Source organism: Cygnus olor, chromosome Z (genome assembly GCF_009769625.2).
Source record: "Cygnus olor isolate bCygOlo1 chromosome Z, bCygOlo1.pri.v2, whole genome shotgun sequence".
In the NCBI taxonomy this organism is placed as follows: Eukaryota; Metazoa; Chordata; class Aves; order Anseriformes; family Anatidae; genus Cygnus; species Cygnus olor.
Genome location: NC_049198.1, coordinates 43183498 through 43192374, shown reverse-complemented (window position 1 = coordinate 43192374; position 8877 = coordinate 43183498). Strand labels below are relative to the sequence as shown.

Here is an 8877-nt window from a genome sequence, read left to right as displayed (position 1 = left end):
GTAAAGATCCTGAGATGCTGGGCCTTAAAACATTAAGTTTTTGTTCAGGGAAGTGATTTAAAATTATTTTAGATATGTTCTAAAGGTATTAGTTTTAATTTCCTCTGCCTCATGGTAGTCAAGACACTTAGTTTAATAGGCCAAGAGACATAAGAAATAGTTTCATAAAAATGTTTGTCAAAGCTCCAAAATATTTTAGAAAAGTACTTATACAACATGTATGTCAAGAACAGCAAATCCCAAACGTATGTTAATGAAGCTGAGCTGCCACAGACCATACATGTCTCCTTACACATTCTTAAACACCTATGTCAAAAGACTGTTCAGGCTGGAAAGTCAAGCTCTCAAGAATTAGAAATTAAAAGTTGCAAGATTTCCCAATCAATGCCATTTGTCCAACCTGTATTATGTGTGTTTTCATGTCACCATGCATCTCCTAATCCATCCAAGCTATGCTTCTTTCTGTGAGCAGATGGCTTATCTGTATTTCTTTTCCATCTTCCCATTTCTTGTAAGGCTGAAAAGAAATACAGATGAGCCATCTGCTTACTGAACGAAGCACAGCTCCAATTTGTCACAAGGTACTTGACCTCCGCACTGCATGGACAAGAATTCACTCCCTCCTAGCTGCTCAAGGGTTGCTCTCACCATGCCTTTGCTAGAACTTTTGTGAGTTCAGTGCTCTCTACTCCCATACTACAGCCTAGGACTGTGAAGTACAGAAGAAGAAACACCAGACTTGTTTAAAAAAAGTTGCTGGCATTTCATTTTTTGATGTACTTGGAATTTTGTTGCACACTGTACACACAGGCCATCTGCAATTGGCCTCACTTGCTCCTGTGAGCACTCAGCTGTTCTGTCAACATGTCTGCAGAGATGTTCCCGGGATGGGCAGAAAAACACAAAGCTAATGGCTGTACAAGAAAAGACTGCCTCCAATAGTGGCTGGACAGGACACAGAAAGTCTGGAGGAGAGGTAGAGCAATAACCCAGTTGCCAAACAACCCCTCATCTGCCTTAGCAAGGAGATTGGCTCTTCTTTTACAGCAACTACATAGCTTCATCTGCTAAAACCTGCAACCAAGAGAGAAGTGTGCTCTTTCACTGGCCTGATGTGATGACTACATAAATATTCCCTCCTATGCACAAAATGAACACAATACTTTGCTGAAAACATGCATGTGATTGTATAATGAAAATCCAACAGAAAGCACACATCAGAGTTGTCATATTAAGGTGTATGTGGCAACTTTATGAATTTTCTTTTATTTTGAGTGTTTGGCTTGGCAACTTAATGTATTTTCTATCTATTTTAATGTAATTTCCAAATAGAAAAGGTCTGAAAAAAAAATCCAGAATTTCTGTTTGGTATCAAGAGGCTACTGGTAGAGGCAGAATCTCTTGATCCACTCAGCAGACAAACTATCCCTAGACTTGGTGCAAAACATGATAATTTTGGTAGATTGTTATCTTTCATATAAGATACCACCTGCGAAAGATTTAGAATGGAAAGCAGAAGAGTCCCCTACTAGTTTCCCGGCTGACATCAGGGCTCCCTATTATCTTTTTTTTCTTTTCAGCTGCCCTTGCTCTTGTTCTTTTCTGGTTCCTCAGTAAAAAGTTATACAGCTTCTGTTCCACAATGCCTCTTTCCTGACCTGTGCTTCTCTTTACTTTCTTGAAACACATGAATTCTTCATTCCTCTGCAGCTACCTGGGCTTTTTTTCCCTCCTGTATTGCCTTGGTCAAGACTTTTTAAAAAGCCTTTTCCTGGTGTGTCCTGTTGCACAGGAGCCACAGAAAGCCCCAAAAGACCAATTTCAGAAAAAAAAAAAATATACCCAGTTCCTGCTGGGGTACCCCTACCTTTCTTCTCACTCACACCTGTTCTGGGGTGGGTCATGTCCAGTAGAGGACTCTGTGGAGAACTTGCCTGCTTAACTCATAAGTTTCTGCTGAATTATTTTTTTTAAGCATGGCTGTATATGTGTGGAGTTCACTATCCAGCACAAGTAGGTAAAGGGTACATCCTGGCATGATGGCACCACGCGTTCTTTCTTTGCCACCAAATTGAAGGGCTTCTTTCAAATTATAGGACTTTAGAGTGAACTGAAAATAAATTAATTTTAACTTGTAAAGAATACGTTATTTCCTCTAAAGCCGTTATGAATTCAACCTGAATTAGATACCCAGAATGGAAAACTTTCAGCCTGTGCAGTTAAAACAATTTGGCAAACTTAGCAGCAACTGTAAGAAGGGGCCTTATAATGGGAAACATAAAGAAACTGCAGGTATAGTTAACACATTTGCCTTTGTAATGTGGAACAGGAGATGGACATTAAGTAGAACACCAGCTTCCAGCTCTGTCCACTTTTCCTTCCTTTTTTTTTTTTTTTTTTTTCACATCCCACATTGACACTTTGCTACTTACAATTTGGAGAGAAAAAAAAAAAAAGCAACAGGACTCAACAGGACTCTTTCTTGAAGATTTTTTTGTGTTTATAAATGATAATAAAAGAGGGGAAAAAGGACTGTAAAAGAAATGGAGCAAGGGCTATGAATGAAGACACTGACATGGCTTCTACTGCTCATTTATTCTTTCGTGAGTACATTGTACAAAAGAAACACAATGAAAAAGTGAGAGCAGCATTGGTTTTGTGAGTTGAAACAGAATATGAAGGGCATGGTAGATCTTGGTGTGATCAGAGAGGAATGAAAAGGAAATTGGTAGAGGAGATCTGAAGCCAGGGGAAGCGAAGACTGGCAAGTTGGACAGGATACAGGTACCAAACTAGAACACTTTCACCAGCTCTGCCTCTTGCTCCTTTACTCTTCCCCCTCTCTCTCATCCCAACTCCAAGAAACAGAGCAAGTTTTATTGCTTTCAAGAGTCACAAACTACACTGATTTTGTCTGCCAAGTCTGTACATGGATTTGGAGTGTTACAGTTGAGCCTCACTTCATAAGAGTGGAAGTCAGCAGCATCCATGGACTTCAGCTGTTGTAAGCCCTCCTTTGGTTACATCACTTTGTTGTTTGAAGAGACAGACAGGAGGATGCAACATTTCTTCACCATTTTGTTTCCTCATGGCCAGGCTGAAGAAACCGCCAAGGAGTCCTTTGTACAGTCTTCTCCACACACCATCTGTGCAAAGCAGAAAGAGCCTTCTTCCTTCAAGGTTGATTTGTTGCACAGACTCTTTGGTAAATTAAACATTTCTCTTTTACTGTTTCCTTCCAACCTATGTTCCATGAATGTCCAGAAAAAAAAAAAAAAAAAAAAAAAAAGATGGAGTGTAAAACAACCTCTCAGTTCTCAGTCTTTTGGGCCAAAATGTAAACAAACAACAAAGACAAGCTTTTTGAAATTGAAGCATTTTTTCCTGCCACATATTCTCTGGTTCTGCTCAATCCAGGACTGAAACATGCTGAACTGCTGCCCCCAGTTCTGTCTCTGGATTCTACATGTAATATCTTAGTTTTTTCTATACACCTGCACAGGTGCACACAAAGCCTGGAGGTCAGAGGATTCCACTAACCTGTGCCTCTTGGGGAATGCACAAATTGCAGTATGGCCAAAGAGCTCACATGTCCAGTGCTTGCAGATGATGGTCTCTCCCTTCCCTTACATGAACAGTATTGTTTCATGAATCTACACAGTCTCTGTTTTGCTTGGGCCTTGGTGCATGCACATGTGGTTCTTGTGGGTGGCTTGTCTAGGTCACATTTAGCAGCTGTTTTGGCAACTGACTGCTCTGTACTTGTTGGTGAGATATTTCTGTATCAATAGGCACACAGCAGGAATCTCCTCTTCTGTCTTTTTAGTCAGCCCACAGCAGACTGGGCATTTGATATCCCTTTGTCCCCCTATGGGCACCTAATCTAACTGGGGTCTTGCCTGGCCAGTTATTATGTCATAAGTCAAAGACAGACAGCAACTGATAAACTGCGACAGTGGTCAAACACACAAATCCTACACAATTTATGTCATCCTACAAGCCATTTCTTTTGGAAAGACTTTTATTTTTGGATGCAATCATGTCTAGCCAACACACATCAGATGGTTCATTCCATGATAATAGCAGTTGCACCTACTTGGTAGCTACCACACATCTTCGGCTGTGCAAGCCAGCTCCTGTGCCAGCTGCCAAGCAGCTGTGCACTGTTCACCCAGGTGAATACTGGAGCAAGGCTCCTGAAGCAATGCAGAAATATATGCCTGCTTCTGTTTGCAAATCCATCATTCTGGTCAGAAAAGAACTAATTTGATGTGGGAAGACAGGCTGTTAAACTGTTGCTGTGAACTGTTCATTACTGTTTCATTGCTATCTGGTCTCACACTGTGTCTCATTCTCTGTCTCACCTGGTTTGTCAATGGAAGGTTACCAAAGGCCAAGACCAAGTTATACTTGCATCTCTCTACATTGGATGCTGTTCAAGGATTTCGTATTCTTTGTTACTTCACCTTCTACCAGGCATTTGTACTCTATATGGAGAAAGAGGTCCTTTCTCACTGCTCACCATAGCCTCTGATAACTGTCAGGTTCCCTTAAATATGTTCATGGCAATATTTCATTTCAAGGATTTCCTAATCCCTTGGTTCTCCCCAGATGGCAAGCAGAGGCAGTTCCTCTTTTTGTCCCATGGCAGGTGTAAAAAATATGGTACAGTGATCTAGTGTACAGATGTACACGTACTGAGCCTGAGCAGGACAAGCACTTAAACAGGTAGACAGTACCTCATCACTGTGAAAAGAACAATAGGTGCTGGTGCCTCCTGGTAAGGACGAAAAATGGAGAACTGCCAAGAGAGCTCTCAGAGCAGATGAATAAATGCAGACATCCGCGCACAGACTTAATACGCAGTAAACCAACTGAACTTTTTAAATAGCAATATAGAAAATGCATTATCTCACCAGCTAATACACGCTAAAATAGTCATGTAAACAGAGGTACTTTCAAATGAATTGTCCATCCCTTTCTACCACACTATACACAAGTCTTTAGTACATGTTTTTCCAAACAGTCCTTGGCAATTCTATCACCCAAGCCTTAGCACTTTTACAAAGGACAGAAAATTGTTTTGGAAAAGGACCAAACATTAACTGTTAAAACTCAAACAAAGGAGTATGAGTCAGGAAACTAATCCTTTATATATATATATATATATATATATGAAATGAGAAACAAAATTCAGTTTGGAAAACATTTTTATTAAAAACTGTAGCTGTCTGTACTCTGAAACACCCTGGAGGTCTAAAGATGATATCAGTATATAAATATTCAGGGCTTCCTGGCTATTTTTTTTTTTCAGAAAATACTTTTTTTTTTCCCCTTACAATTTCTTTGACCTTTAGAAAACAGTCACTATTTGTGGCTTGATTTTTTCAAGATGTTCACCGGTATATAAAGATGGCAGGGAATTCAATTTAAAAGTCAACTCATGAAACACAATAATAATAGTCAGAAGATAGCATTGCTTTAGGCGATATTTTATTAACTGAACAGCCATTCAAAGCATTTTACCTTGGAGCATATTATATCCTGTTCAAAGGAGTTCACTTCCTTCAGTGCTACAGCAAAAGCATTTTACAAGGGAGATGATATTTGAACTATCCACAGGCATATGGATAAAATGTTCAGTACTCAGCTGTAACACACGAGTATTCTTTCTTGCTTTAGAGAACTGCCAAAAAGGACTGATATATAGAAAGATCTCTCTCTTTTTTCTTTCTTTTTTTTTTTTCCTTTTAAAGGGTACAACACTTTCATGAGCTCCCATAGAACAGCTGCAAAAATACCTTCAGTTTGGCATCTGGAATTCCTGAAGGTGACTTGTGGATTTGTGGCTAATGAAACATTACAAAATAGCACTCACTATGTTGTAAAATACCCGTAATGGTTTATTAGCCTCTTACAGGACAAAAAATGAAAGGTGCCCCAAGCATGTTATTCTGTTATAATTATAAAAAGCACAAAGTTAGAAAGAAACAGTGTCAGAACCTAGACATTCTCTAAAAGAACCAAATATATGAATGTTTCCCTGTGACCTCAAAAGTAGATTACGGGTAATTTGTGGCATTACAAAGTGATCGATGGAGACTTGGGGTCCAATTAAGAATTCTCACTGATGAAATGCTTTCTCATGATTTACAACAAAGCAAGATTAAAATTTGGTCACCAAAACTTATTCCACGTGACTTTATCCAACACGAGAATTAGTTCCTGAAGCAGGACTAGCACACTCCACAGAAAAGCCATCTGATAAGAGTAACAGTGGGTAATAGATTACTCAGGGTTGAGAACAAGGAGAGGGCACTGGAAGCACTGTTCTTTTCAAGGTTCAGCAAACAAAATATGCATTATATAATATGTAGTCTTTTTGATATTTCTCTTTTTCTACCTTTACAAGAGAAGATTTAGTAAAGTGCAGGAAATGACCCTATTTCTAAACAAATGACCTTGAATGCTATATTCATTTATTCTTAGCAGAATAAAGAGAGAAGCTGTTTCCTCATAAACAACAATAGAGTTCAATAATTTGACTAGTGAAAAAATATTTCACATTTGCATTTTTTATCAAATACAAAGCAGCTTTAATAATTTACTGAACTTAGCTCTTTTAATGTGTTCCAATAAAAAGTTCTATGGCAGTATGGCAGACAAAAAAAAAAAAAAAGTCTGATGCAACACATGGAGAATAACCAGGAAAGCTTGCAAGGATGTGACAAATAGCTTTACATTCCTGGGGAAATGACATTCCTGGGGAAATGTTGACCCACATTGCTGGAGAACAGGATAGGGTCTGCTGATGCAATTGGGATCTCACCGTGTTGCTAGAGTGGCAAAGAGTTTCCCCATTCTCCCTGTTTCCAGGGCCATTCCATGAGCAACGCCCACTTGCATATCAGCATCTCTAAGGGACAAAGATATGTCTGTGGCATCAAAATCTTTCCTGATATGGGTGGACCCTAAAGACAGGCACTCCTCTTCAACCACTCTTCTTCAACCTTAATCCTCCACAGTTTTAAGCATTTAATTTGGAGTTCTGGGAAAAGGATACACTGGTATTTTTTTAATGGCTTTTTGTACAGAGATGATTTTCATCTCTAATGACCATAAATGCCTACTTGTCTCAAAAGAAATGTAACTTTAATTCTTCCTGTGAGTTTTCAGGTGCACTGTCTGAGCATATTAATTTATTTGTAACATGGGTGTGCCTATCTAGTGGAAATTTTCACATCCAGGGGCACCCTGCAGATTTGAACACTACTGGGATTGCAGTGAACCTGGAGAAATGATATGATACATTTCACTTTGACCAGGACATTTTCCCTATAACATTTATGTTCTGTGAAAATAAAAGAAAAAAAATAATAATAATCTATTTTGCTGAGTTCTCAAATTAAAGTGTGTAAAAGCCACAGAAGTATTTTATTCCTTGCTAGATGGCTCAGCACAGTAAATGCTGACATGATAATGATGACAGTGACAGTTCCATGTATCCTAACTACTTATTGAAAACAAGGGAGGAGACAGGAAAAAAGTCATTTTTCTTCCCTATTATCTCTACTACTTCTCCTCCACTTTATTTCCTTCCTATCTTTATCAAATTATTTTATTTTATTTTATTTTATTTTATTTTATTTTTATTAACAGATATCTTGAAATCTATTGCCCAGATCTAGAAAATATTCTCCTACACCTATTCTTCACAGTTTCAGGGCTGGTTACAAACCAGGCCTGGTTTGACCGAAAGGAAGAGTTTGCAGACACACTACCATCTCAAGCTGGATGAACTTTGCCTAATTCTGAATCCCCTTCAACATCAAAGGTCTAACTCACACTTCAGGGTTAGCAGGGTCACATTCCACCTAAAAGAAGACTAATACTGCCTGAACTGTTCACAGCAAGCTCCTTGTTTGACAGTTTTTGCCCCATATTCTGTTCTCAAAAGATGTGCAAGAAAACTTAAATTTTGTCATGTTCTTTAATAATTCACTAACACTTTATGTGAATGTATTCTGATAATGGCTTGCTCCAAGTTATCTGCTCTGAGCTGAGCTTTAAGCATTGAATATTTGTTGTGTGGCATTTAGGCTGCACCTGGTACTCCTGGTGGTTTCCACCCAATGGTACTCCTGTTCTCTCCCAAATTCACAGAAAGATTTCAACATGGCCTCCCAAAAGTTGCACATTCTCATAGGAATACACTTAGGTATTACTTCACACAATGCTTTTGCCTTTGACAAATAAGTTTGTGAAGGGAAGTTCAGTTAAGGAAGCTGGCAAGAGAAAGCATAAGGGTCCATAAAAAGTATCATTAATGGTGGTTGAATAGAGGGCCTTTTCTATGGAGGCACAGGAAAAATAACTAGAAAGGTGTTATCATAAAGGGTCAGTGATTCCTCAACAGAACAAACAATGGTGATAAAAAATGAAAAAGATACTGGCACTACTGAATATATGATTCTTTGAGCTTGTCTCAAGGAAGCTCGTTACCTTTCAGGAAACTTCAGATTATCCCCATCAGAACACACTGCTCAGTTCTTCAGTGCAGGACAGCTCACTCCAGTTGAGGAGAAAGAACAAGTACAGGATATATATTTGTACGGCTATTTTCCTCTTAAGACATGAACCTTAATTTAGGGAATATCCTTTCCATTATTTCTTAGATGTTATATTATATCTTATAGCCCATAAATATAAGCAAGATATCCATAATGGGGTAAAGACTGTGAATGCAAGAAACAAGCAAGTACTAGACAGATTAGTAGGGTGGATGTATAAAACTGATGGAAGAACAGAATGAAGCAAATACAAACACTGTTCACTGGATTTTACAGGAATATTTGCAATGGTGTTATACCGAATCGT

At 38.7% G+C, this 8877-nt stretch overlaps 1 long non-coding RNA gene across 1 annotated transcript; it reads right to left on the bottom strand.

Moving 5' to 3' along the window:
* Window positions 1-2579: 2579 nt before the first annotated feature.
* Window positions 2580-8659, bottom strand: LOC121062021. Its single transcript, XR_005815372.1, has 2 exons — window positions 8503-8659; window positions 2580-3243 (listed from the first exon to the last, which is right to left on the bottom strand). It is a non-coding gene; the product is annotated as an uncharacterized LOC121062021 (long non-coding RNA).
* Window positions 8660-8877: the final 218 nt, after the last annotated feature.